Here is a 10,545-nt window from a genome sequence, read left to right on the forward strand (position 1 = left end):
TTCTCATTGGTCAACTCGGCTCTGGAGGGTGGGTACAAAACCATCCTTATAAAAGCTTGTGCCTAAGGCCACCACCCAGATTAGAACCCAGACCAGAGTGAACCCAGAACTAGAATCAGGAGAACCCCAGAGGACTCCAGGGGGAAGGCAGCGACCCACACAAAAAGGTTAATGGTAAAGCTCAGACATTCCCATCTCCGATACCTTTCTTTCCTTTCCGCCGAGGGTCTAGTTAAGTTTAGTACACAGTGAAACCGGTAGTCAACACAACTAGCCGTTTTGCTGCTTCAAAACTTGAAACCATGGGTATATCTGAACTCAGTGATTTGGAGGGGTGTCCTAAAAGTTTTGGCAATATATTTTTTTTTATTTTGTTATGTTTTATCTCTGGCTCACCATTTCCACCCCAGGCTACACCTGCATCGACTGGTCAAGCCAGCCAGTCAGAATTGAGCAATTGTTTACATTTACATTTACATTTAGTCATTTAGCAGACGCTTTTATCCAAAGCGACTTACAAATGAGGACAAGAAAGCAGTTTACACAACTATAAGAGCAGCAGTGAACAAGTGCTATAGAAAAGTTTCAGGTGTGTAAAGTCTAAGAAGCAAAGCATTAGTAATGTTTTTTTTGAGAGAGTACATTTAGTGGTATAGCCAGAGAGGCAGTTAAGATTAGGAAGGAAAGTGGAGACTAAACAGTTGAGTTTTTAGTCGTTTCTTGAAGACAGCAAGTGACTCTGCTGTTCTGATGCAGTTAGGGAGTTCATTCCACCAACTGGGCAGATTGAATGTGAGAGTTCGGGAAAGTGATTTCTTCCCTCTTAGGGATGGAACAACGAGGCGACGTTCATTCACAGAACGCAAGTTTCTGGAGGGTACATATATCTGCAGAAGTGAGAGCAGATACGAAGGAGCAAAGCCAGAGGTCGCTTTGTAAGCAAACATCAGAGCTTTGAATTTGATGCGAGCAGCAACTGGCAGCCAGTGCAAACGGGTGATTAGCGGAGTGACATGTGCTCTTTTGGGTTCATCAAAGACCACTCGTGCTGCTGCGTTCTGAAGCAGCTGAAGAGGTTTGATAGAACTAGCTGGAAGCCCGGCTAGTAGAGAGTTGCAATAGTCCAGTTTGGAGAGAACAAGAGCTTGAACAATGAGTTGAGCTGTATGTTCAGATAGGAAGGGTCGGACCTTTCTGATGTTATAGAGTGCGAATCTGCAAGATCGAGCAGTTCTAGAAATGTGGTCAGAGAAGTTTAGTTGGTCATCAATCGTTACTCCAAGGCATTTTACCATTTTGGATGCAGTAATGCTTGCCCCATCCATCTGGATTGAAAAGTTATGGTGTAGAGTCGGGATGGCAGAAACTTCAAGCATTTCCGTTTTCGCGAGGTTAAGCTGAAGATGTGTGAAATGTCTGACAGGCAGGCTGAAATGCGAGCTGGAACCGAGGGATCATCAGGGTGAAAAGAGAGGTATAGCTGGGTATCATCAGCATAGCAGTGGTAGGAAAATCCATGTTTCTGGATGACTGTTCCTAAAGATGCTGTGTAGATAGAGAAGAGAAGTGGCCCAAGAACAGAGCCCTGAGGTACCCCAGTGTTTAGATGCTGTAGGTTGGACACCTCTCCCCTCCACGACACCCTGAATGACCTGTCAGAGAGGTAAGAACTGAACCATTGAATAACAGTGCCTGCGACGCCCAGTGACTCAAGCGTAGATAGCAGGATCTGGTGGTTTACAGTGTCAAAAGCAGCTGATAAATCCAGCAAGATGAGGACAGATGATTTAGAGTCGGCTTTAGCCAGTCTGAGATCCTCCACGACCGAGAACAGGGCAGTCTAAGTTGAGTGGCCTTTCTTAAAGCCAGATTGCTTGTTGTCCATGAGGTTGTTTTGAGTAAGAAAGCCCAGGACCTGATTGAACACTACTTTGTCCAAAATCTTGGCCATGAATGGAAGCAGGGATACCGGTCGGTAGTTTTCAAGTAGCGTTTGATCCAGGTTGGGTTTCTTTAGCAGTGGGGTTACCCTAGCCTGCTTAAATGAAGTAGGGAATAGACCCGAGTCAAGAGATGTGTTAATTATGTGAGTCAGTGTTGGTATGACTGCAGGAGAAATGGCTTGCAAGAGATGAGAGGGAATGGGATCAAGCGGACAGGTGGTTGCATGGCTTGATAGCACGAGATTGGACACCTCAGACTCAGAGAGCTGGGAAAAAGAGGTGAGTGTGTGTGGTGTTGGTGGTGTATCTTGTGTGTTTGTTCTAGGTGCAGCAAATTGAGCACTGATTTTTGCAGTTTTGGTGCAAAAGAATGTAGCAAAGTCATCAGTAGTGAGTGTGGAGCATGCGGGTGGAGGGGGAGGATAGAGGAGGGAGGAAAATGTTTTAAAAAGCAAGCGAGGATTGGTGGCACTGTTGACTTTCTGACGGAAGTATGTCTGCTTTGCAGAAGAAACCTCAGCCGAGAAAGAAGACAGAAGAGTTTGGTATGTTATGAGCTGTTCAGGATTTTTAGTTTTTCGCCAGATTCTCTCAGCAGCCCGAAGTTTTGAGCGATGCTCACAGAGAACATCAGAGAGCCAGGGTGCAGGAGGACTGGCCCGGGTTGGCCTGGAAGTAAGAGGACATAGTCTGTCTAGACATGATGCTAGCGTGGAGTAGAGTGTATCAGTGGCACTGTTCGTGTCAAGTGCAGAGAGTTTGCAAGATGGAGGCAGAGATTTTGAAACAATGGTGGATAGTCTATTGGGTGAGAGAGAGCGTAGGTTTCTGCGAAAGGCAACTAGAGTTGGAGTGTGTGGCGGCTCAGGAGTAATGTGGATGTTGAGAGAGAGAAGGAAATGATCCGATGTTTGTAGTGGAGTTACTAGTGTTTGTTTAGCGAGGCAATGTCGAGTGTAAATAAGGTCTAGCTGATTACCTGATTTGTGAGTAGCAGAAGAAGGTGCTCTTTTGAGGTCAAAAGATGCAAGCAGAGTCTGGAAGTCAGCAGCTTGAGGTCTTTCAATGTGAATGTTGAAGTCACCTAGCACCAACAAGGGAGTGTCATAATCAGAAAAAGATGAGAGAAGAACATCCAGTTCATCTAAGAAGTGACCTAATGTACCCGGTGGGCGGTAGATGACAACCACATTTATGTGGAAGGGGTGGATAATGGTGACTGCATGGACTTCAAAGGAGCTGATTTTTGGCAGAGATGGTCTCTGAGTGAATTTCCATTTTTTGCAAATCAGTAGTCCAGTCCCACCCCCTCTCCCTGTCTGACGAGGAGTGTGGGAAAGAGAGAAATTAGTAGAAAGAGCTGCATGTGTAGCAGTGTCATCCGGTCTCAACCAGGTCTCAGTTAGAACCATGAGGTTAAAGTCAGAATGAGTGGCTATGGAGGTAATAAAATCTGCCTTGTTAACAGCAGATTGACAATTCCAGAGGCCCACAGAGAGAGAGAGTTGTGAAATAGAAGATACATGAATTGATCGAAGGTTGTGAGGGTTGCGTCTGCAGCGTACCTCCCGTGTTTTGCGAGAGTTAGTAACAACAGGAATTAGTAAACACATGATAAAAGTGCAAGCAAAACAATAATGAGTGCAGAGATAAAGTAAAATAATAAAGAAAAAATACTTAAGTGCTTTGTCGGTGTCTTTCATTGGCTGGATTTTTGTCATATTGTAAACACTGGGTTTATGTTGAGCAAGCAAGTTGGCCGATATAGCATGTGCACAAAAGAATCACAAAAACCTCAAACCATGATATTTTCTGTGCAGAATTGTTAGTGCATACACAACAAGTCATGTGTATGCTCAAAACATGATTTTTTGTGCACAAAATTGTTAACGCACATGTAACAAGTAATTTTGCGGGATCAAAATTGTTACCACGTGTGCATCAAGTAATTTTGCACTCTCAAAACATGATCTTTTAAGCACAGAATTGGGGCACAAATAATTCCACCATGGCTCCTTCCTCCACTACAGGGCATTTTCCTGGCTGCTATTGAAGTCATTGCCCACATCCTCATATTCCTGTCTCCATCCATCATTGCCATCTGGTCTTCCATCCTGTTTTCTCCTGTAACATATCCACCTCCAGTAACCCCATCCTCCTTCTTCAATTGGTTTTGCAACGCAGTGAAGTTGCAACTTTACTGTCACGTCTGCCCTGTTTTGTGTTGCTTTGTTATATTTTCCTGCTATCATTAGTCACATAACTGTTTTAGTTTAGTTCATCATTAACTTTGTATATTTAAGCTCCTATGTTCTCTTAGTGTAACAGTTATATTTATAAAAAATTATATTATTATCATCATCATAAGTTTTGACTCCCAGTTGAACAAAATTAGAGATTTAAAGAACAAGCAGATTCATAATTCTTGATTCTGGTGTGTTTTTTTATCCAACAGATTCCCATCGGCTCCATCTGAATCTGAACACAGTGAATCAACACCTCCGTCTTCATAAATGGAACAGAGTGATTATTTACACTGAAACAAAGAATCTGTATCCTGATCATCCTGACAGATTTGACAGCTGGTGTCAGGTGTTGTGTAGAGAGAGTGTAATGGAGTGGAATGGGGATAAAGGTGTGTGTATATCAATGTCATATAAGAGCATCAGCAGGAAGGGATCTGGTTATGACTGTTGGTTTGGAGGTAATGATCAGTCCTGGAGTTTGTTCTGTTCTCCATCCAGGTACTCATTCATACACAATAATAACCAGTCTGATCTCCTTGTAAAGCCCATCAGCCGTAGGATAGGAGTGTATGTGGATGCGAGTGCAGGAACTCTGTCCTTCTACAGCATCTCTAACACAATAAGCTTCATCCACACATTCTAGGCCACATTCACTCAGCCTCTCTACCCTGACTTTGGCGTTTATTATAGATAAACAGTGAAACTGTTCTGATGAAAGCGAATAGATTATAAACAGATTAGGAAACTAGATTAGGAACAGTCATCCAGAAACATGGTTTTTCCTACCACTGCTATGCTGATGACACCCAGCTATACCTCTCTTTTCACCCTGACGATCCCTCGGTTCCAGCTCGCATTTCAGCCTGCCTGTCAGACATTTCACACTGGATGAAAGATCATCATCTCCAGCTTAACCTCACGAAAACGGAAATGCTTGAAGTTTCTGCCAACCCGACTCTACACCATAACTTTTCAATCCAGATGGACGGAGCAACCATCACTGCATCCAAAATGGTAAAAAGCCTTGGAGTAACAATTGATGACCAACTGAACTTCTCTGACCACATTTCTAGAACTGCTCGATCTTGCAGATTCGCACTCTACAACATCAGAAAGGTCCGACCCTTCCTATCTGAACATAAGCTCAACTCATTGTTCAAGCTCTTGTTCTCTCCAAACTGGACTATTGCAACTCTCTGCTAGCCGGGCTACCAGCTAGTTCTATCAAACCTCTTCAGCTGCTTCAGAACGCAGCAGCACGAGTGGTCTTTGATGAACCCAAAAGAGCACATGTCACTCCGCTACTCACCCGTTTGCACTGGCTGCCAGTTGCTGCCCGCATCAAATTCAAAGCTCTGATGTTTGCTTACAAAGTGACCGTTAGCTTGGCTCCTTCATATCTGCTCTCACTTCTGCAGATTTATGTGCCCTCCAGAAACTTGCGTTCTGTGAATGAACGTCGCCTCGTTGTTCCATCCCAAAGAGGAAGAAATCACTTTCCCGAACTCTCACATTCAATCTGCCCAGTTGGTGGAATGAACTCCCTAACTACATCAGAACAGCAGAGTCACTTGCTGTCTTCAAGAAACGACTAAAAACGCAACTGTTTAGTCTCCACTTTCCTTCCTAATCTGCAACTGCCTCTCTGGCTATACCACTAACTGTGCCCTCTCTCTCTTTCTCTCTCTCCAAAAAACAAAAAAAAAAATAATAATTTTTTACTAATGCTTTGCTTCTTAGACTTTACACACCTGAAACTTGTCTATAGCACTTGTTCACTGCTGCTCTTATAGTTGTGTAAATTGCTTCCTTGTCCTCATTTGTAAGTCGCTTTGGATAAAAGCGTCTGCTAAATGACTAAATGTAAATGTAAACCAAGTAATCCTTTACTTGCAATACTCTGAGCAGTATAATGAACCAGAAACAGTGAGACATTTCAGAATATCTTATTTTCTCATCATTGAATTGATAATACAGCTTTGACTTAACATGCTAGAAGAAATATATGTATTAGATCCTCATATAGGCTAGGGGTTTAATGAGGCACAAAAGTCATGGTTCAGTACACATCTCATGGTTTAAGCCAGGGTTTATTTAAATTTAATACAGTTCGGGAGAAGAATTGCGAAATGAAAACTGTTTTACATTACATAAGTTGTCCACAGATAAATAAATGTTTTTACTAGTGTTCACACAGTTCAGCAGACTGTACAGATAAGCATTTAAAGCGGATCTAACCTATTATGCCTATTTTTCATTCATTTTCTTTTTGGCTTTTTCCCTTTATTAATCAGGGGTCGCCACAGCGGAATGAACCGCCAACTTATCCAACATATGTTTTAAGCAGCGGATGCCCTTCCAGCTGCAACCCAACACTGAAAAAATGCCTATTTTTGTGGGTCAGGGCTCGAAATTAACCTTTTTTTCTTGTTAGCACCGGTGCTCCTAACTTAAAAAATTTAGGCGCACCAGACAAAATTTTGTCGCACCCATCAAAAATTATAAGCACCGTTTTATAGCAGATTCTATTATATATTAACACTCTAATCACAACTAACAAATAAACTAAAATCTGAATGCGCTTAACGGCCTTGCACTGCTTGAGGTAATTAAGATGAACTGATTAACAGTTAACGATAATAACTATGCTGTTCTGACGGGTGGTGTCTGATATTGCACAGATGATATTGATATATAACTTATTATTTGCATATGTCATCTTAATACCAGTCTTTTCATGAGCTGCAATATTAGTTTAATCTCAGTGAATTCATGCTCTTTAGCGATGGTGACCCCGGTGTCAGTCGCATGACTGACAGCATTGTGACGATTAAATGAAGGATTAAAAACCGTTAGAACATCTTGTGCCTAAAATGTTTAGATTCAGTGGCAAACACTGTTACCTGAAAACTCCGTCCCACTGGCTTTACGGTGAATGGCTTTAGTCATTTTCATAGCAGACTTTAAACACTGGAAGTCTTTTATCCACTCTTCGAAAAGTGTAAATGCTGGATTGACATTCATTACATGATCACTAATCAGATCTGCCATTGTTTGTAACTTTAGGTGATTTCTAAAACTAAATCTGTCAGTGTTGTTTTCATTCTTTCGCATCCAGACCTTTACATTTTCACGAACTGAGTAATTGGCAGCTGATATTAACCAATCCATTTGCATTCTGTTCTAGCGCAGTGGGCCAATAAGAAGAGCTTGAAGGCGGGGCATTGCAGAGTTTGTTTACTGCAGCAAGTTGACATGTCAACTGTTTTAAACCATTCCTGAGTGCTGCGTTTGGTGTTTTTAGGTGCAAAGATGCTTAATGCGTGAATACCTCCTAATTCTGCACATGTGGTGAACATTTTGCTGTGAAAACCGGTCACACAACATCAATTTTATGCACTCGCACAAATGCTCCCAAATATATTTTGAGGTCACATAGATAAAATTTTGGGCACATGTCCAACCCAAACGGTCGCAATTTCAAACCCCGTATGTCGATGTAAAATAAATGTCTGAGTGTGAAGGTGTATGTCTATGCAAAGTTTCAGCTCAAAATACAGAGAAGCCCCTGTCTGCAGCCTGCAGATTGAGGCGGAGAAGCATCTGGGACAGGGTTGCACATTTAGCCACGCCCACCTATAATTTCAGTGGTTAGTGGAAACATAATAGCATCGACCCCACTATGTCGTGTCAGTAATCAGAAAATGCATTTACAACTTCTTGAATATTGATTTTTATTGTTAATAAAATACACAAATGGGTGACATGGTGGCGTAGTGGGTAGCACTGTTGCCTCACAGCAAGAAGGTTTGAGCCTTGGCTGGGACAGTTGGCATTTCTGTGTGGAGTTTGCATGTTCTCCCCGTGTTCGTGTGGGTTTCCTCCGGGTGCTCAGGTTTCCCTCACAAGTCCAAAGACATGTGGTTTAGGTGAATTGGGTAAGCTAAAATTGTCCATAGTGTATGTGTGTGAATGAGTGTGTGTGGATGTTTCCCAGTGATGGGTTGCAGGTGGAAGGGCATCCGCTACGTAAAACATGTGCTGGATGGGTTGGCGGTTAATTCCGCTGTAGAGACCCCAGATTAATAAAGGAACTAAACCGAAAAGAAAATGAATGAATGAATGAAAATACACAAAAGTGGACATTCTTGATAAGTGTTTTTATATGTTATTTATGGAAATTATTAACTTATGAATTTAATTGATAAGAAAACAGTTATGTGAATTACATAAGGGTATTTCTTCTGCTAAAAATATTACAACTATTATATTAAATAGGATCCTAAAAAAATAGACTCTTTTCACAATGACGTCACTTCACTTCTGGAAAACCTGGCTGATCTGGAATCGAACGCATTACGTCAATGTCCTTATGTTTCCAGTAACCAATGCATAACTTTTAGGCGGAGCGACATGTTCACTCCCACCCACTGTTACTTATGGGCTGGGGTGCACGTACAGCCCCACCCCATATACACCCCTGCCCCAATCTGCAGGCTGCAGATGGGTGTACATGGGAAAATATATACAAATATTTTTCATAACTCTTTAAATCTGCCCTTTCAGGCTTTGATCCTAATTGCGCCATATTGGTGACTGTTGCTTTAAATTTAAATGAGATTGTGCTCTTTTCAAAAGTAGGCATAGCAACAAACTCCTGTGCATCAGCATAGTGTCAAAACAGGACTAACATTATCTCTTAGAAAAACTGAAAAGGCAGTCTATGGAGACTGGTGTTCATTTTTGTATCATAAAACTCCACATTTATAATGATTCATAGTTGTTGACATAAAAAAATTAATGGCTGACGACCGCTTCTCACTCAGGGCTGTTTGTACTAATGAGGGAAAGATCATCACTAATGTGCGGGGCTAAGTGCGGGGCTTTCCCCCTCTTATATCAATATTCATTCATTCATTCATTCATTCATTTATTTTCTTTTCTTATCCAGCATATGTTTTACGCAGTGGATGCCCTTCCAGCTGCAACCCATCACTGGGAAAAACCCATAAATACGGACAATTTAGCTTACCCAATTCATCAATAGCGCATGCCTTTGGACTTGTGGGGGAAACCGGAGCACCCGGAGAAAACCCACGCAAACACAGGGAGAACATGCAAACTCCACACAAAAAAGCCAACTGACCCAGCGAAGGCTCAAACTAACAATCTTCTTGCTGTGAGACGACAACGTTACCCACTGTGCCGTCCTTAATCTGTTTTTACTAACTTTTTATTTTCTTGTTTCTTTAATTCTTGTTTATGTAAAGGACTTTGGTATATAAATAAACTTGCCTTGCCTTGTATATTTTAAGTTCATTTTTAATTTCATATTAATTACGTTCATATTGTTTTTAATTCATTATTTTAGTAGCATAATTAAGATATTGTCTTCGAATTATTATAGTATTGTTTAGAGGTGCTAAAACATCCTTATCAATTTGTGTTCTTTTTTTCTCCTCACGTTGGTCTCTGGTGTCCTCTGCTGGTCTGATATAGCCTGTGCTTTAGTGTTACCCTGCTTATTTTTTAATAAACACACCTGTTACTTAATGTTGTTGGTCTTATTGCAGGACATTTCTTGATTGTGGTTCATGTAGTTATTTAGTTTTGGATTAACATTTTGTTGTGTCGCACCAGCATTATTAACACAATACTGTACGGAAATTAATTATCAAAATTTTATCCGTCATTGCAAAATGTAAACTACAATCTGCTAAAGGTGACTAAACCATAAAAATATTCTTTGTACATTGACTATAATAGTAATAATAAATTGAATAATTCTTTTCAATATATATATTCAATATATATATACAGCTTAAGTCAGAATTTTTAAACTCCCTGAATTATTAGCCCCCTGTGTGTTTTTTCCACAATTTCTGTTTAACGGAGAGAAGATTTTTTCAACACATTTGTAAACATAATAGTTTTAATAACTCATTTCTAATAACTGATCTATTTTATCTGTGCCATGATGACAGTAAATAATATTTGACAAGATATTTTTCAAGACACTTCTATACAGCTTAAAGTGACATTTAAAGGCTTAATTAGGTTAATTAGGTCAACCAGGCACATTAGGGTAAATAGACAAGTTATTGTCTAATGATGGTTTGTTCTGTAGACTATCGAAAAAAAAAATAGCTTAAAGAGACTAATAATTTTGACCCTAAAATGGTGTTTAAAAAAATAATAACAGCTTTTACTCTAACCAAAAATAAAACAAGACTTTCTCCAGAAGAAAAAATATGATCAGACATACTGTGAAAATTTTCATGCTCTGTTAAATTGGGAAATATTTAAAAAAGAATCAAAATTCAAAGGGGGGCTAATAATTCGACTTCACTTGTGTG

The sequence above is a fragment of the Danio aesculapii genome, chromosome 3 (assembly GCF_903798145.1).
Source record: "Danio aesculapii chromosome 3, fDanAes4.1, whole genome shotgun sequence".
Taxonomy (NCBI): domain Eukaryota; kingdom Metazoa; phylum Chordata; class Actinopteri; order Cypriniformes; family Danionidae; genus Danio; species Danio aesculapii.